The following is a 19,837-nucleotide window of genomic DNA, read 5'->3' on the forward strand; positions in this document are numbered from 1 at the left end:
ATTGTTCTTCAACCTTTAGCAGTTCATGTGAGACACTGGATCAGTTATTACCGGTATTTTATTTATTGGGTCAGAACCAACTTGTGCATGTATATGTGGGGGGAAGGCCAGGCCTGCAGCCTCATGGCAGCCTTAGAACTCACATGTCTGAGCTGGAGCACAGAGTTCACATTGAGAAGCTGTCAGCCAAAGGGCAGCCTGGTATTAAGGTATCAAGAACAAAAGGCTCTGCAAGAGTTCAGTGAGTAAACTCTTGGAGTCATATATAAACGCAATACTTTCAGTAAAGTTTGTGGCTTTGGAACTGGAGCCTTACAGTCCCACAGCAGAAGGGTCCTCTGAGACACCAGGCAAGGTATTCAGGTAATTTCCTCTGTCTCCATGGCAGCTATCCTAAAAGCCTAATGATGCCCTTTTGGGTCCTTGAAATACCCTGTCTTGAGGTAATCTATGCCAAGGATGCATGCATGGGGCCACTGGGCCAGTCACAATGGGATGTTTTTGCCATTCGTTCCCAGTCAGGCTTGCTTCAGCTTCCAGTACAGTCAGCTGTTGGGATCCCCCTGTCAGCCCAGAAATAGAGATGGATTCTGCTCCCACATATCTCGATGGCATCAGGGTACGTTTTGTGTTGATGTCAACCAAAGCCTTATACTCTTGTGGGTGGGTCTGATGTGCCAGACCATAGGATCTATACAGTCCAGTAGGTCCAATTGTCCCTTTCCTTCTCCTGGCTGAAGGTAGAGTCCCTCTAGTTCTGGTCATAGTACTCGTTGCTCGCTTCTTGTAAATATGAACTGGAGATCCCTTCAAGAGGATCATAAGTAACATCAGCCCTCCTGTCTGAGGACTTGCTCACTTGGAACTGAAGTGGCATTTATCCTTGAAGAATTTCCAGTGGTGATTGTTCTTCCTCTCAGCTCATGTACCTGTGCTGCTAGGGCAGAGGTGGGTTTTCCATCCCACTTTCTCTCTGTGGTCATGCAGGTAAAACCACAGGTTACCTCATGGTGTGTACCCTCTCTCTCGAGCAGGGGGTTGTTTGCTCCTTATAGCAGAGACTCTGGTCCATACTGGTGGGACATGGGACTTTTCCTCTCTAACTCGCTCAAGTCTTTCAAATCTGTCTGCAGAGTTGGATAGTCTTTCCACAGCTGACGTGCAAGTCTGTAGGGAAGAAAAAAGATGTTCTTCAAACTGCTGGTTTTCAGTCGTCACCTGAAGTACTATTTGTTCTCCATCTTTCATTGACATCAATGCCAATGAGATGGCGTACGATGATGGCTTGCTCCATACAAACTTCCGCCACATGGATTGTGTACACTGGACCTCATCTGGATCTACAGGGGACTGTCACTATTTGAATCCCAATAGAGTACCTCCAGCACAGCTAATTGTCTTGGGTACTGGATGTCTTTCTCCACGGTGTTCCACATGATTGGGCACACTTCTAGATCATCCTCGAGAGAATACCTTTCCCTCACACTTGATAGGAGTCACCTGCAGATGCTGAGAGTTTCTATCCTCTTCCCAATCCCCTTGTCAGTGCCCACATCCCGGGACAGGGAACCCAGTTGTTTGGCTTCACTACCATCTAGATTCATACTGTGGGCCTCAGTATCCTATCATTGGAACAGCCAGGTGTCCAGGGCCCCACCTGACTGGTGTCTGAAATCTTTTCACATATCTCGCAACTCACTCAGGGATAGGGTTTGGGTGCCTATCTCTGGCCCTGCCACTTCCACCTGTTCTGAGATCTCTGCTTCCTCTTCCTCCCTCACTGTGTAAACTGATTTGGCCTCGGACTTCTTCTTCTGTATAAGGGTGACTGCTACCAGCACAGGTTGTTCCTCTGGTTCAGCTGCAGTTGGTCTGCTTTCCTCCTCCTCTGAGGGTGCTCTCTAATAACGAGCAGCATTTAATAAACAGTAGCTAGTACCCAGCACACTGCAATAAGTTGCTCATCTCTGGAGTTGCTGCAGCATTCTCATTGCAAAAATTCTGTCACTTTATCAGGGTCTTGTAGATGTTCAGGGATGAACTCCTGAACCATTGGAGCAGAGAATTTCTCCAAAAACTGGTCCATTTTCTCTCACATTCCATGCCACTCATGACTATTACCCCTCAGAACAGATCTCTGAATTACCTTCCTAGAAATCTATCCTGACTCTAAACATGGTATAGATCATACTGAGGAGACATAGCAGACATAGCAACAAAAGCATGCTTTCTTTAATGTCCAAAGAAAAAAGTCTCTAAGGCTGTTGCAACAGGTCTGAAAGAGGAAAAGGGAGTGAAAAGCTGAGGAAAATCATCCTCCCCTCTTCCCCCCATAGACTGGGTATGATTATCAATGGACTCCTAAATGCAGTACTGGAGGTATGGGTAGGACAGAAACACTGAATACACATCCCAAATGACCCTCATTGCCCATGAAGTTATCATGTCGTAAACTGGTATCACACAGTACTGCAACAAAGTAATCCTGATCCCTCTCCCTGTTCTGAAAAAGAAGCACATACAAGAACATATACAGAACATATACATATGAACAGACCAAACAACATTGTGACCAGTGGCTCTATGCCTAATACAACAAATGCTTAGATAAAATTTCTTTCCAACCCACTCTAGGTAGACCTGTTGTTATCTCCACCCTCTGTGTCTGGTATTCAGTGCCAAAAAAGGTTGTCACAGTTGAATGGTATTCTCCAATTTAGTACTCCCACTAAAACCATGTGCTGCTCCCTCCTCTTCCTCTCCTCCAATTGGAGGACAAAAGGTAAAGATCATGGCTTGAGATAAGAACAATTTACTGGAAACAGAAATGAGGTAAGAAAACAAACAGTAACAGCAACAATATTAATAGAAATATTTATATGAAAATAAATGATTCACACAGAAAAAAAGACCCTGATAATAGACAATACCGGACAGCTCCCTCTGCCATGTTTTCTTGACTGGATGGAACTACTCCTCCCTGGAAGAGATTCCCTTTTCCACATCCCTGGCAGTGACATGAGATGGTATAGAATCTGGGTCCCAGCCATGCCTCCTCCCAGCTACTACAAACTATTAGCCCTGTCCTGGTCAAAGCCAGGAGAGATAATTATTACAAAGACTGAGGCAGTTTTGTGCCTAGGTAACCAAGACCCATAAAACAAAATTGTAAAAGCAAATGTCTAATCTCTTAAAAGAATTAATGAAGAAGACTGATGACACTAAGTTTGGGCAATCATTACAGCCAGATAACAACATGGCATAATAGCCTCGTTGAGTCTGGAGAGCTGACTTTATTTTAAAATATTGTTAAGGATGTTTATTAGAGGTCTTGTAAACCTCCATCTTCAGAAAAACAGTAAAGTGATTTAAATAAATGTTAGGATGTACTTAACCGGAATATGTATTCAAGTTCTTATACCCGAAAAGCTTTTTCCAAACACTTTACCTCATAAAATGCATTGCTAAACAGAAAAAAAATAGGCCTCCAAATAGAGATCAGGGCATGTAGCCAGCAATAATTCGACCTTCTCTGTGTTTTGTAATAGGAAGTGTAAAATGAGAGCATTATATAAATACTTACAATTTCCTTGACTTGCTAGATATACTACGATAATGCAGCTGATAACAGTCTTGGAAAGTAGAAATATAGGGTTTCTGAAGGTCCAATTTACAATTTAGCCCTTCACATAGGTGCATAAAAAGCATAAACTTGCATTTGTTTCGATTAGAGGAGTCACCTTTAAAACAAATTAAATTTATATTTATAAATTTATATTTTCTTTTTCCATAAATGTTCAGTCACTCTCTGTAAACATGTCTGTGATGCATATTAGAGATTTTGATGTCTAGTTAATACAGCATTGAAAAAAGTCAGCAACTATGTATGGAATAACTCCAGGCAATTTAATTGAGTTTAAAAGTAAGATAGTCATCACACAGCTTATGAGAATATTTGCCCAGGATGTCCATTTGCTTAAAGAAAGAATGCTATGATGTGATAATCTTATCAGGATGAGGTGGATCACATTTTGACAAGTGATTTTCTCCCCTTGCTATAAATTTATCTCAGATTAACAAGTTCACATGTTTGCAACAAAGACGTGAACATTTAGTAAGATGAATCCTACCCCCATATCCATACTATGACAAAATATGCCTGAACTGCATCTGCTTTATTCCTGTGTTTTTTGTTCATTGCAAGTCTCATGGCAAAATTTGGGGATTTTTAAATGACTGAAGTAGCTTAAAGCTGAACTCCTCTATTAGACAGCATAACAATTAATTACTGCAAACAATTCTTAGATGAACGAAGCATTAATTTTATCCATGGCTTTTCTTGTTGTCCTATAGGAGCAAATACACATCATCATTATTTCTTCTTTAATATTATTAATTCATTAATATTATCTGACTATCCTTGCTTATGCTATAGAAGGGTTATAATGTATGAAGTGCACGGTTGGCAATGGCAGAGCTGTTGTAGATGTCATCTTGGGAGTCTACGATAGACCTCCCAGACACGGTGATGATGCTGATGAATTATTCTTTGAGGAACTAAGGGAGACTTCCAAATCAACCACCCTTGTCCTTACAGGGGACTTCAACTTGCCAGAAATTAACCGAGAGTATCACACAGCTGATATACCTGAGCCAGAAAATTCCCAACAAACCTGTTTATGGAACAGATCCTAAAGGAGCTGACTCAGAAAGATGCCCTTCTTGATCTACTGCTTGTCAACAGAGCAGATATCGTGAGTGTCGTGGAGATTGGTGGCTGTGTTGGCTACAGAAACCATGAAGTGACCAAGTTTAAAACCTCTGTTGACAGGAGGAAAAGTGTCAGCAAAACCTCAGCTCTGGACATGAGGAGAGCAGACTTCAGGCTGCTCAGGGAAGTAGTAAGTAAGGTTCCCTGGGAAAATGTTTTTGCAGGTACTGGGGATCATCAGTGCTGGTGGCTTTTTAAACATCACCTCCTAAGGGCACAGGAGCAGGCAATTCCCAAATCAAGAAGAGGCAGAAAGCCAGCTTAGCTGAGCAGGGATCTTCTCTTGGAAATAAGGTAAAAAAGGAAGATGTGTTTTCATTGGTAGCAAGGTTAAGAGACCTTGCTGCTTGCCACTGTAAGGAGAAAATTCATATGGCTAAATCTCAACTGGAGCTGAAGTTGGCCAGAAATGTGGGGGGCAATAAGAAGAGGTTTTATTTCAAATAAAAAAAAAAAGACCAGTGACCAGCAATACAACGAGACCAAAACCCACAAACTCAAAAAAACCTGCAGGCTCAGATATTTTCCACAGTTAATGATTTTATCACTTTTCAACTTGATAGTATCATGAATATACAATAAAATAGAAACCTAGTCCATAGTCTGAACCGATTCTTTTGATGTGCCAATAAGCATTTACATTTCTATTAAATTCCATGCCTCTTTCTTAGTCTATTTCAACAACTTCCTCCTGGCTTTCTACAGATTTAATAGACAAAATCAAGAGCATGACTTAACACATCTAAATTACCTCATGGAAATTTTACATGTTGAATCAGATATGTAAAGCTACAACATTTCAAACTTCTTTTGAGGTCATTGTAGGAAAACTGATACCTCTGAAAATGGTTCATCTGACTTTACAAGAGGTGCTTTTAACACATGACACATTGATCAACCTTCTAGGTATCTATTTCTCCCTACTGATTACATGAGGAAAATAAAATCACAAGTTCAAACCTAAGTCTGAGATGGTAAGAGTTAAATTTTATGAGCCTTGCATACTGAAAGGGAATTTGATTCTTTAATGTTTTCCCACCCCAATTCCCTCACCTTGATGGAAGGGAGAAGGGGCAGAAGAGAAGATGAACAGGTTTTGGGAAAGAGAGACTGTGGACTTCATTACAGAAATAGTTTGAAAAAGGCAAACTTTTCAGCTGACTTAAAGAAGGTTCAGAAGTTAAAGTGGGCAGTACTGACCTAGACATTGCAGAGAAAAGTCATAATTTCAAAATAATTATTTGTGGCTTATCTGAACAAGGAACAACGAAGACAAAATAGAAGGTGATTCAAGACAGTACTTAATTTGGGATTTTCTTCTTTATGACCTATATTTCATCCTGAGAAAAGGACACAAACCAAAATGCAAATACAAATTGTCAAATTGTTTTCTTCCTTTGCCTGTGAGCATATAACTATTACATTACTTTGTAGGTTGCTGATGAAGTTTTCCTGTAATGTCTGCATTGAATACAAAGAGTTTTCACAATTATAGGTACAGTCTACAACCACAATTTTATAAGTAATTAAAATATTGTAGAATCTTCCATAATGCCCTCTTCTTTTTGTAGTCAGACTACAATATACTAGGTTAATAAAACTAGTTGATCTCTTGCTCTAAAAATTCATTACAAGTTGAACTCTATAAAAGATCAGTCTTGAGAAATAATGTGCTAAAAATATCAACCTTAGATGCGAAATAAACAGAAAGATATTCTCCTGCTACTGATGAAAGTATTGTCTGGTCTCATTTTGAGGAAGTACCCAGACTTTGGAACTGCTCAGTTATCAGCTTTATATAAAAAGAAAAGGAAAGATAAAGTCAAGCCATTAGTTTTTAAATAGTTGATAAAATATGTGATTTTTACTGAGTATTAAGAGGTTATCTGACATGTCTTTTTCACTTTTCCTGGAAATATATGTGTTTGCACAGATATTTTTTTTGTCATTCTATGTATGTCTATTTGTCCACTTAGTCCACTTTCATGCACAAATTCAGTAGGATTTGCACCTGCTTCTGCAGTTCTTGTATACACAATTCCTTTGTGTCCTGTAATTAAGTTGATTTTAAAACCTTGGAATAAGTCTATGTTTGGTAAGTGCTACTTGGTTTCATTTCCAGATTTAGATACCTTCAGTTAAGTGTGAGCAGTGTGGGCAACCAGCTATGAGTTAGGTATCCAATCACTCACTATATAGAGTGGAAATAAGGGGTCAGTTCAATTGGTAAAGCAGATTTTAAGGGATTTGAAGGCTTAATCTTCTTATACTAGTTGAGTGACTATCTGTGTAACTGTTTCTTCATTTTTAAAGCAGAAGCATATTGACAGTCTCCTAACTGCTATAATTTTATCATTACCTTAAATCCATGTTTATACTGCATCTGTGTTTTGGTGCCTAGAAATATTACTATCCCTCATAAAATGTAAAAAGGACAGAAAATCTCATCCTTCCTTTTTGTGGAATTTTTACCCTTTCTTACATACACTTTCCTAGTGGTGCCACCATCGTGGCTGGTGGGCTCAGCCATACCCTGTGGTGGGCTTGTTGGAGCTAGCTGGAAATGTCCGTATTTGGAGCGGGGCAGCCCCAGTAGCTCAGAGGCCACCCCTGCGAGTCTCCTCAGATACTAAAACCTCCGCACCTGCATCTGACACAGTATCACAATGGAATTTTAACCTGCTGTCCATTAAGAGACACCTAAGTAGAAATTTCCTGAGATGAGAGCAGTGGGTAGCATACATTCTAATTAGAAAACACAAAGTATCAGTCCTGTCACTTTCAGAGAAAAAAGAGATGGTTCCTCCATTTGCATTCCAACTGAGGACATTTGGAGTTGCATGAGATTATTTACAGACAAAACTGCAATTCACATTAACAAATTATATGATCCTTGGTCCACATTAAGGCAGGGTCATAAGCTGTTTTTGAATAAGTGCAATCTGCATTGAAGATTTGTTCTGACTACAAAAAGTGTGGAAATTTTTACAATAGAATTATACTTAAACAGTTTGAGTGTTCTTTAGTCTGAATTATATTTAAATTCGTAAAAGAAAGAAAAATATGTGTGACTGTATCCCTGCTATTTTCTAATTTATTTTCCTTCTTAAGGAATGGAATCAATAAGATTTTAAAATTGTGGAAGCTCCTTGAGGATATAGGGCCTTATTCTGATCCTGGAACTTGGTGAATGCTCTCAGTATGCCTAGGATAGGCTCTTTCTCCCATCTACTCTCTTCGTTCTGTCTCTTTTGATTTTTCTTGTGAAGAAAATATTCACTTCAACTTTTGCCCATTCTAACTGAATAAAGTTTTGTTCTTACTGGTGGCTGTTTGTTCTTTCCAAAATTCAAGAGTATTTGTGTAGTTTTTACATTAATAAAGTATCTGAACCCCTGATGATTTGAAATTGCACTCAGTGAATTTGGGGATTTTTCCTTTTTTCTTTCTTACTGTTTTGCTATGAGTATGATTACATACCAATCAAGTATAGGGTTGACCTATTTGTACATTTGGCTTTAGTTTTTGTAACCTACCTGCTGTGTTTTGCCCTCTTAAAGAAAGCAAGGTCAAACTGTGCTCATATTAAGACTCAGAAGTGTTGTAGTCTGTACTGATCCTTGGCTTCTATGGAAATATACGTCCATCATGCGCTGATGCCAGTTATATGTCTTGTATAACCTCAACCTCCTATCTGACATCAGCATGACTGCAGTGCTCTCTGCTCAGTAACACTGAATGTGCATTGTGAACACTTGGACATTGTGACCTGACTGTTGCAGGCAAAGAACAAATGCCTATTGTATTCATGGTTGTCAGGTTATGCACAGAGCATAACAGATGAATTAAATTTTCCAGAAGGCTAAGGCCATAAAGAGGTGACTATGACTAATGATAGTCATCATGCACTGGGATGTATCTGAAGCTGTTTATCCAGTCAGATTATATAAAACATTTATCAGGCTGTTGCTATGTTACCTCATTTTATGTACTAGTATGGAATTCAGAAATATACTCAAATTGCAGATAAAATTTATTATGTGAGCCTTTCTGCTAAAGGAAACTGTACTAGAGCTGTAAGTTATTTTTACTGTTGCCTAGTGCAATTCATATTCTGTTGAATTGAGTATGGAAACGTACAAAGTTATTTCTTTTAATTTTTTCAAATATAATAATGATGCAACTCCCTAAGCATTTTACACCTCAAAGAAAAATAAGAATTTGCTTTGTATAGAAAAAACCCCCAGATTTTTAATGAGTCCTAGAAGGAAGGTTTTGTGGTAGAAATGTCTCCTATGTCTTCAGCCATAAACAATCCAGGAAAATGGAGACTGATATATTCTTCTGGTATGCCTTCTTGTATGTCAGGATAATGATGTCTCATGATCAGCAATGTCATGTGCTGCTGATATGCAAGGAGACAACCTTATATACTTCTTGTCTTTAATCATTCATCACTGCTACTCAGTTTATTTCTGTGTCATGCTCTCAGCTGAATCAAAATAGCTGAATATAAAAAATCTATAGGAGTGCAGTGGTATATCTGGAGGTAAAAAACAGCATCTTTCACCACAACTCATTATTTCCAGAAAATTATTTTATTTTGGAGAAGCTAAGGCAACATGAAAAAAGGGAGATACAGATAGCAATCTTACAGATGATATTATGTATACTTTGTGCTATAATAGATACAGTTAGATACATGCAGAGATGTCACTCTTAAAGCAAATTGAATAGGAAAATAAAAATAGTTTTAAAAAGTTTAAAAGTAGGAAGAAATGGTAAAAGTAAAAAAACTTTCCAGTGCTGAAATAAAGTTGGAAATGCATTCAGACACAAGCCAGATTTTTCACCAAGTGTAGACAGATGCACATCTGAGGGTAGTGTGTTTGTTTCAGCTGGAAGAGTTAATTTTTTTCTTAGCAGCTTGTACAATGCTGTGTGTTTTGGGTTTGTGATGAAAATAGTGTCAATAACACACCAATGCTTTAGCTGTTGCTGAGCAGTGCTTACACAGCATCAAGAGCCTTTTCTGCTCCTCACGCTTCCTCACCAGTGAGGAGGCTGGGAGTGCCCAACAAGTTGGGAAGGAACACAACTGGGACAGCTGGCCTCATCTTACCAAAGGGATATCATATACCAAATGATGGTGTGTTCAGCAATAAAAGATGAAGAGGATAGAAAGAGTAAGGGGGTGGGAGGGGTGGGGGGGAATGCGTGTGCGTTTACAGTTATGACATTTGTCTTCTCCATGAGCCATTACACATGATGGAGCCCTTCTTTTCTGGAAATAGCTGAATACTTGCCTGCCGACAAGGAGTAAATAAATTCATTGTTTTGTTTTGCTTGTTCATGCAGGTTTTGCATTACCTATTAAATGGCTTTTATCTCAAACCATGACTTTTCTAACTTTGATCCTTTTGAGTCTCTCCCCCAACCCACTGGGATTCAGTGAGCTAATGGCTGTGCAGTATTTAGCTGCCTATAGAGGTTAACCCAATAGATAGTATCTCCAGACTATCATACAGATGATGGAAAAGACCAGATACTTGTCTGTGAGTCATCAAAGACACCTTTGTTCTGGTGAATTATGCTTGAATTTTCCTTCACTGATACGTTAGGTTTGCATGGCCAGGTTTTGATAGCTGGGGGGCTACAGATGTGGCTTCTGTGAGAAGCTGCTAGAAGCTTTCTCTTGTGAGACAATGGATTATTATATTAATTATTGGCTTGGACCAACTCAAGTGGGGGGTTGGAGAAAGGGATAGGTCAAGTTTCACAAAGGTACCCTAGCCCCTAGGAGCCTCCCTGGGCAGTCCTGGAGAAGCTGTCAGTCACTGCATACCAGGAGCAGTGCCCCCCACCACATCCCCTGAGGCCCCTAAACCAGCCTCTGACTGGCTGGAACACCAGAAGTCCTGCCTGGAGGTGGGAGATGTGGCCACAGCAGGGCCAAAGCAAATAAAGCAGCAACGTGTGCTCTCCATCTTTGTTTGAACCCTGACACTTGGACATGCGGAAGCTGGACTTGTGTGGGACTCCAGGTGGTAGCTATTATTCTTTTTCTCTTTCTTTACTTCTCCTCCTAATCTCCTTTCTTAATATTTTGGGTAACTGAAAGCAGGATGGGTTGGATTTTGCTGAGTTGTATGCTAAGTCAGTGCTTTGTAGAATGCTTTAGTTTGGTTGAAAGTTACCCTTTAAACATTTTCCAAGGTCCCTTATTTTCTGAAGTTTACCAGTAAAAGCACGTCCTGAGAAAAGAGGAGCATTTTTCCCTTGCATTCTCTCTTAAGGTATTAAAAGAACTGAAGGCTCTTTCAATAAATTCAGTGGGAGAATTTTTGGAGCCTTGTATATTTTTGAAGTAAAATTCCTTCAATGAGTCCGTAGTTCATAGGGTTTTTACACCCCAGTGTCCAGTAGAGCCAATGCCAGCCATCTCCAGAATAGACCTGCCACTGGTCAAGGCTGAGCCAATTAAGACTGATAGTAATGCCTCCGTGATAACACATTTAAGAAGGGAAAACGTTATGCAGAAGATATTGTGACCAGAGAAGAGTGAGAATATGTGAGAGGAACAACACTGCAGACACCAAGGTCAGTGGAGAAGGAGGAGCAGGAGGTGCTGCAGAAGCTGAAGCTGAGGTTGCCCTGAAGCCCGTGGTGAAGACCATGGTGGAGCAGTTGTACCCCTGCAGTCCATGGAGGTCAAAAGAGATGCAGAGATCCACCTGCAGCCCATGGAGGAGACCCATGCTGGAGGCTTTGAACATGTGAGAAGCCCGTGCTGGAGCAGGTGTTAGGCAGCAGATCAGTAATTGTTGGGTCAGAATCACCTTGGAGGATGTGCGTGTGTGGAGGGGGAAGGGATGCGTCAAAAAGCAGCCCAGGAAAACTTCAACACACCACACCTCCTGCAGCCCCTATTGGCAGGGACAGTGAGGATACTGCCACTCACCCTGACCTGGAACTCCAGAATGGCCACCGGGTCAGAGGCCCCACTTCGGCTGGTTGGCCACAGGGACCAGAACAGATAAAACCAAAGGCATACGTTTGCCTCATGTCGCAGCCCTGCCATTGGACTTGTGAGCTGGTCTTCTGCAACATTCCAATGGTAGCTATATAATCTGTCTCTCCCTCTTTCTCCTTCTTACTTCTCGCTCCCTCTGCTTCTCTTCCTTTGCTTCTCTCTTAATGCTTTGGGTAGCTTCAAGCTGAAGGGATTGGATTTTGACTTAGGTATTATCGATTAGTATATGTTAGGTCAGTATTGTGGTGGAACATTTTGTCTAGCTTGTGTGGTACCCTTTTGAACCCTTGCCAAGTTCTGTTATTTTCTGCCCTAAATTATCAATAAAAGCACCTCTTGGGAACAAGTCTGTGGCTTATTCTCTTGATGCTATCTCTAAGTATTAAAGAACCCTATATATGTATTTTTTAAAGTAAAACTAGCTGAGCCCATAAGCCTGTCCCTCCAGGGCCGGAGTCTTACAGCAGGCTCCTGGTAGGGACCTGCTGCCCCATGAAGAGAGGAGCCCACACTGGAGCAGGTTTTCTGGTAGGACTTGGGACATTTTGGGGGACTCACATTAGAGCAGGCCTGTGCCTGAAGGATTGCACCCTGTGGAAAAGTGACCCAAGTTGGAGCAGTTTGTGGAGAACTGTTGCCCCTGAGATGGACTCATGTTGCAGAAGTTTGGGGAGGACTGTATCCTGTGGGAGGGACCCCATGTTGGATCAGGGAAAGGACTCTTCTCCCTAAATAGTGGCAGAAACAATGTGTGATGAACTGACTGTAACTTCCCTGCCTCCAGCTGCGACTGAGGGGGACTCAGGTTGCACTCAGGAAGGAGGGAGGGGTGAGGGGAAGATGTTTTAAAGATTTATTTTACTTCTCATTATCCTGCTCTGATTTTGTTAACAGGAAATTCAGTTGTTATCCCCAAGCTGAGTCTGTCTTGCTTGTGACAGTATTCAGCAAGTAATCTCTTCTGGTCCTTATCTCAACTCACGAGCCTTTTGTTATATTTTTTTCTCTTCTGTCCAGTTGCAGAGGGGAGTGATAGAGCAGCTTTGTTGGGTACCTGGCATCCAACCAGGGTCAACCCATCACAATTGAATATGAACAAAGTGGTTGGTTCAGATGTGGACAATAAATCTTGGTAAAATGAACTCTAACCAGAAGGTAGGAAAACACGAGCACACTCAGGAGAGTAAATCAAACACTATGAATTGAGACTTATTAAGTCTTTTCGGTTAGCTCTCTAAGATTAGAGATTAATAAATCATTAACTATGATTTATTTAAATATACCCAAGCAACACATATAACTCTTGGAATATTGTCAATGCTGTCACAGTCAATATTTTCCTTATCTAAGTAAAGATGAGCTTCTTTCTGAACCTTCTGTTTCTATGTTGTTTCAATTTAATGTCATTGTAATTTGCTTCATATTGCAAATATTGTTTCTGAAAAAAATTATTCTATTCTATTTGTCCCCCATCTGAGCATTCCAAATATTCATGGCTTTGGTGCAACAGTGTGAAAATAAAAATGCACACTGACAAAGTTACAAGTAATTTCTATGGAGCTATAGTGATCAAGTGCCTGACAAGCCACAAAGGGGACAATAAAAATATGTCAGGTCAGCTCAATATTTCACAGTGTTTCATAAAGGTTAATGAGGAATTAATAGAATGTTTTGTAATCAGCACACAAGTGATTAGTTCCATGCCACTCATCCTCAGTAATGCAGAAGAGAATAGTAATATTACACTGATGTTAAGAATATAAGGGGAGAACATCTCTTCTGAAGATCATTATGATTGAAAACTGGATACACTAATTCCTGGTCTTCATCTCAACTCATGAACCTTTCATCATATTTTCTCTCCCCTGTCCATAGGAGTGACAGAGCAGTTTTGCTGGGTGCCTGGCATCCAACCAAGGTCAACCCACTACAACATCTCTCTATACCTTTTGTTTTACGAAAAAAAAATCTTTCCTTTTAGTATATTGCTTTGCAAGACTGAAGAATGCCAGTAATAGCATTAATCAGAGAAAGTACACAAAGGGTGTCTGAGAATTCTGGCATACTGTCAATAGCTCAATAGCATCAGTGCAAGAGTTAGGCAGTAAAACAAACAGATACTCTTCAGCTTTGAAACATTATTGTAGCTTCCTACAAGACTTATAGAAACTGATCTCCTCAAATAAACATATTAATACCAGCAGACTCTGAGTGCTAGTGTTTTAGTCTGAAATGCCAGGGGACTTTTGAAGATAATTTGAACAAAGTTATTTCTTTGGTACTGCAGGAAGATGATGACTGTATGACTTTTGGCATTACCTTACAACTTAAATTATTCAATGATTATATGATGAATGCCATCAGTAGCATATCATGAGGGAGGATCATGACAAATATTGACAAAACACCTCTGCTATAATCAAGATCTCATTCAGTACACTTAGGCTGTTGAAAGAGTAGAAAATTCCTCATAGTCTCTCCATTTAGGAAATACTACAGAAACAGAGAACTAGCATTAATATTTGAGCACACATTTTCTTTTTTCCATCTCACTTTGACACCAGTTTTTAGCCAAAACATGTATCAGGTGAACACCTACCTAGGGTATTTTGCCTTCGCTTGATGTTGTGGTTGGAAGGTTCACTAAAGAGAAAGTACAGCAACCCACTGGTAGCCTGGGCATTCCTACTATTTACAGTAACTAGTAGTGCCTTCTCTTCAGAGCTTCACTTCATTGGTCCTTCGCAGAAATTTTCTCTCTACTGAGGAAAACAAAAGTCAGTGTTGTCAAGTCTTTCTATTGCTGTTCCCTCAAGGATCCTGTTCACCCACTTACTCCTGTTTTTAATGTTGGATGATTTTGCACCACCTGAAATCTCCTCTGATCTCATCCTTCTTTCACTCAGTTCTAGACCCTTTCCCATCACATTTGTCTTGCTAAGTTCTAGGTGATTTTGTCTTTCTCAGTAAATGAAGTTTTGATTTTTTTATTCATTTCTGATATATTTCTGATTTTAGTACAAATATTTCACCAATTTTTGTTACCCTGTGCCTTCTTACTAGATGTATTGTGTGGGTTAGTACAGAAAGGATCATGGACTGTAAGATTTCATAGCACTTCAGCATGTCCCAGAATGACTATCTTGTGCTGCATCGTGGTTTAGCCACAGTCAGCAACTAAGCCCCATGCAACTGCTTGCTCACTCCCCCACCAACAGCATCAGAAGGAGAATTGGAAGAGTAAAAGCCAGAAAACTCATGGGTTGAGATAAAGACAGTTTAGTAAGGAAAGCAAAACCTACAAAATGAGGAATTAATTCACTGCTTCCCATGGGCAGGCAGGTGTTCAGACATCTCCAGGAGAGCAGGACCCCATCACACATAATGGTTACTGGGGAGGACAAATGTCATCACTCCAAACATCTCTCCTCTTTCTTCTTCTTCCTTCCCCACTTTATATACTGAACATGATGTCATATGGTATGGAATTTTCCTTTGTGCAGTTGGATTCACCTGTCCCAGCTGTGTCTCCTCCCAGCTTCCCATGCACTCTGAACTTCCTCACCAGTGTGTGAGCATGAAAAGCATAAAAGACCTTGGTTCTGTGTAGAACTATTCAGCAATAGCAAAAATCATATTATTAACCCTGTGTTCAACACAAATCAAAAACCTAGCCAGTGTGAAGAAACTTAACTCTAGCCAAAACCATTACATGCTATGATGAAAAGGTGCATATTTTTCTTGTCTGGGGTGGGAGGTAGGAATTTTTTCCTTTGGAGCAGAATGTAGGAGCTATTAGAAGCTAGAAAAGCATGGTTTTCTCTTCATAGGGCACTTCAGCCAGAAGCTGGGTCACATAACAAATCAATCATTTCTCACAGGAACTGTAAAGGAAAGGGAATGGAAAGATGACAGAAGTTTTTGTTACATCTAGGGAGAAGCTAAAGGTTTTTTTGAAAGAGTAAATGTTTTTAAAAGTAAGTTTTTATTAAAAACTTACTTTCTGATCTTCAGGGTCTAATTAACTGGAACTAACTCCTTAGCCATTATGAAGTTGTTTTAGCCCCCCAGAGAGGGGGCTGACAGAATTCAGCATCTTCTGAAGAACTGCAGAGCAAGCAAAGCTTTCCTCATTCTCTTTGTTGCTTTTCCCGCTTGGCATGCCGCAGCCATTTTAGTAATACACTTTTCCCCAGCTAACTGTTTGGTCTTGTAGGAAAGCTGTCTTTTCCTGCTAAGACAACATTCTCAGGCACATGCCACAATGCAAAAAAGGTCAAAAAAGAGAACCAGGGAACTTGCAATTAGAGTTAGTACGTCTGTGCAAAACACTGGTAGATATAATTACAGTATGAAGAGGGAAAAGGAAGTGGGGGAAATAAAAGAGAGTTGAATCTCATCCTCTCTTTTAACAGTGAATTTTAAGCCTATTTTATAATGTATTTATGATTCAACCTGCCAGAATTTTCTCGAGAAGCACAAGAAGAGGTATTGAACAATAATTTTATTTTACTATCATGACTATTAGAATTGGTTATGGATAAGACTGTATTACTTCTATTCAGATCCTCTGAACTAGTCTAATTCAGGAATAAAAGAATGAGACAAAGGTATAGTTTGTAACAAAGAACAGATAGTACTGCATTTTCATTAGATACCATTTTATTGTTGTTGGAAAGGAAACTCAGCTAAGCTCTATAAGAATGTTCAGACAATAGAATTATTTTTCCCTCTATAAAGCTGGCATCCACACTTTACAGATTCAGCACAGTGAAATGATGTATTTGGCAAGAACACTCTCTCTGGCCAGAAAAAACCAGATGACTCATGATTCAAAGTGTCAGGTTTTTCTTGTATAAAGCTAAGTTATAGTCAGTAGCTACAAATCATAGAATTATAGAATACCAGGTTGGAAGAGACATCAAGGATCATCTAGTCCAACCTTTCTTGGTGGAAGCATAATCTAGACAAGATGGCCCAGCACCTTGTTCAGCTGAGTCTTGAAAGTTTCTAGCGTTGAGGAATTCACCACTTCCCTGAGCAGATTATTCCAATGGCAGATTGTTCTCATTGTGAAAAATTTTCCTCTTCTGTGTCCAGTCAGAATCTTCCCAGAAGTAACTTGTACTCAGTACCCCTCATCTTTTTCATGTGACTCCTTGTAAACTTCTTTGTAGCCACCCTTTAAATACTGGGACAGGGTGACAAGGTCTCCCCTAAACCTTCTTTTCTCAAGACTGAACAAAACCAGTTCTCTCAACCTTTCCCTATTTGACTTCCCAGTCCTTGGATCATCTTTGTGACCTTTCTCTGGACCATCTCTAGCCTGCCTACATCTTTTTTGCTTAGTGGGGACCAAAATTGAAAGTAGTATTATATGTGTGGTCTGATGAGCACTGAATAGAATGGGATAATGGCTTTTTAATCTCTGCTGGTGTTGTCTTTGTTGATGCAACTCAGCAACCTGTTGACTTTATTTGCCACAGCAGCTGCACACTGTTCAGTCATACTGAGCTTGTCCACCAGGACCCCCAAGTCCCTTTCCACAGAGCTGCTTGTCAGCCAGGTAGATCCCAGACAGTAGGTATCTGAATAAGAAACAGACATCTGTTGAACATCTTTAAGAAAATAGCTAACTAGGAGCATTGTTAACAAATAAAACTACTTTGTTTATAAAAAAACCTAAATCAAAACAAAAACTAAACAAAAATACAACCAAAAAAACCCAAGCAACAAACCAAAACATTAAGGCTCTTCTTATTAACTAAAATCCATAGAGAAATGTCTCCCTATCATCATGGAATGAAATTGATTTTGGTGTCTGTTTTGATGTATGCTTTGTGGGAGGGTACTTGGTAATTTGATATATTTAGTGGATAAATAAGATTCTTCTGCTTTGTCAAATACTAAGTCACTAGCCTACAGCAGGAAAGCTTGTTACCCCAAATATTAGGACATGTGCTTAAGGTATTCACCTTTATAGTGAGGCCCAGCAGTCAGATCCTTTTCCAATGACTTTTGGAAAGAATTCAGGTTCCTGAAATTAAATTCCTCAGTCTAGTACAACGGAAAATGTCTTTGCTTGTCTAGGATATCCTATGCCTTTAATAAATATGACAGGACCTCCAGAAGAATTGTGTCCTTCTGGAATCACAGAATCACAGAAGATGCCAGGTTGGAAGGGACCCACAAGGATCATCAAGTCCAGCTCCTGGCCCTGTACAGGACCATCCCTAAGAGCCACACCATGTGCCTGAGAGTATCATCCATTGAAGATTCTGGGATGAATCCTCTCAGGCCCCATAGATTTGTAAGGATCCTGGTGGAACAGGAGATCCCACACAATTTCACAATTGACTGGGAGTTGATCATTCTCACAGTCATGTGTCCTCCAGCTCAGGGCACTGAGACTCCCTTGGTCTATCATCTGTGTTGAAGACAGAGGCAAAGAAAGTGTTAAACATCTCTGCCTTGTCTCTATCCCTGTTGTGAGGTGACCATCCTCATCCTGTAACAGACTGATGATATTTCTATACTGCTTCTTGTCATTAATATATTTGAAAAAACTCCAGTTATTGTCCCTCACATTTCTGACAGCTTCAACTCCAACTGAGTTTTGGCTGCATGAATTTTCTCTCTACAGTGGCAAGCAGAATCTTTGTATTCTTCCCATATCATTTGACCTTGCTTCCAATGGGCATGCACCTTCCCTTTTTGCCTTATTTCCAAGAGAAGATCTCTTCTTGGCCAAGTCAGCCTTCTGCAAGGTTCTGAGTCCACCTCCTTCTCCACTACAATGGAGGCTCGAGACTCCTGAGAGTCTTGAGACTGTGGCGTCTCTGAAAATATTTAGTCTCTTTCTTGCTCGATTGCCCAAATACTACACAGGCTGTTCACTTCTTCCCGCAGCTCCTGGTGACACAGCTCTTCAACCATTGCACACCTTCTGCAGAATAACTGTTTGTCAGCCCCAGCCTCACAAAGGGCATCGGGCACTCCTGGCAACCTGTGACCTGGAGAGCTGCATCTGCCACCAGCAGGTCTGGCTGTCTGGAGGGCTCTGACAAAGCTGGTCTCATGACTCCTGCAGCTATAAGGGATCGAGCTTTATGAAGCATCAACTCCATCACTGAGCAAGCTTAAACTAATACACTAATAAGACTGGGGATGAAAGGATCTCTTTGCTCTTCTTTACCAGCTACTGAGTCTGTTTACTGCCTCTGTTGGCTGCTCCCAGATGGTCAGAGAGGAGCACTTCCTGCTAATCCTGCCTGCACAAACTGCCATGCAGACTGCCTGGCCACATCCCTGTTTGCCAGCTCCTGTTTGCCACACTCTGGGTTGCTCATGCTCCCTGGAGCCGTTTAAATGGCCCTTGATCACTCCCAGCACCAATGTCTCCTCTCCTGATTGACTGCTGAGGGCTTCTGGGTCATGGGGCTGTTGCTTGGGTGTTCCTGAACTCAGGAACCCCCCGTACAGCTGGGTCTCACCCACTGGACTTCCCTTCACTCTTGGCTGCTGAAACCTCAGTGACTGAGACAGTTCACATAATCACAGAATCACAGAATATGCCAAGTTGGAAGGGACGCACAAGGATCGTCAAGTCAAACTCCTAGCTATAAAATTACTTCAACAGCTATGTTCAGGAATCTGAATCCCACCATTTCTTTATTCTTCAATTTTACTAAAAATAAATAAATAAATAAATACATAAAATGTGCAAAAAGAGGAGGGACTGGATAGAAAATTCCTTTACACCTTATGCCCTAAACATTGACTCAGGGATTTAATTTACATTTTTTTTCAGACAAAATTTCTTTCTCATATGTATTTCTACCAAGACAATAGCCACGTAACCTAGTTAGTCTCCTGGAAAGAGAGGTGAATGTGCATTATAGGAAAAAAACACAGTCAGATTTTCTAATTAATGGCTTTTTGGGTAGAAAAGATTTTACCTTCTTTATCTAGCCTCTGCCCATATGTGAAACTGAAGACACAGCTTGAGTCTACCACACCTAGAATCTAGGCCA

Source organism: Neopelma chrysocephalum, unplaced genomic scaffold, assembly GCF_003984885.1.
Source record: "Neopelma chrysocephalum unplaced genomic scaffold, ASM398488v2 Primary Assembly neopelma1_25, whole genome shotgun sequence".
Lineage (NCBI taxonomy): Eukaryota > Metazoa > Chordata > Aves > Passeriformes > Pipridae > Neopelma > Neopelma chrysocephalum.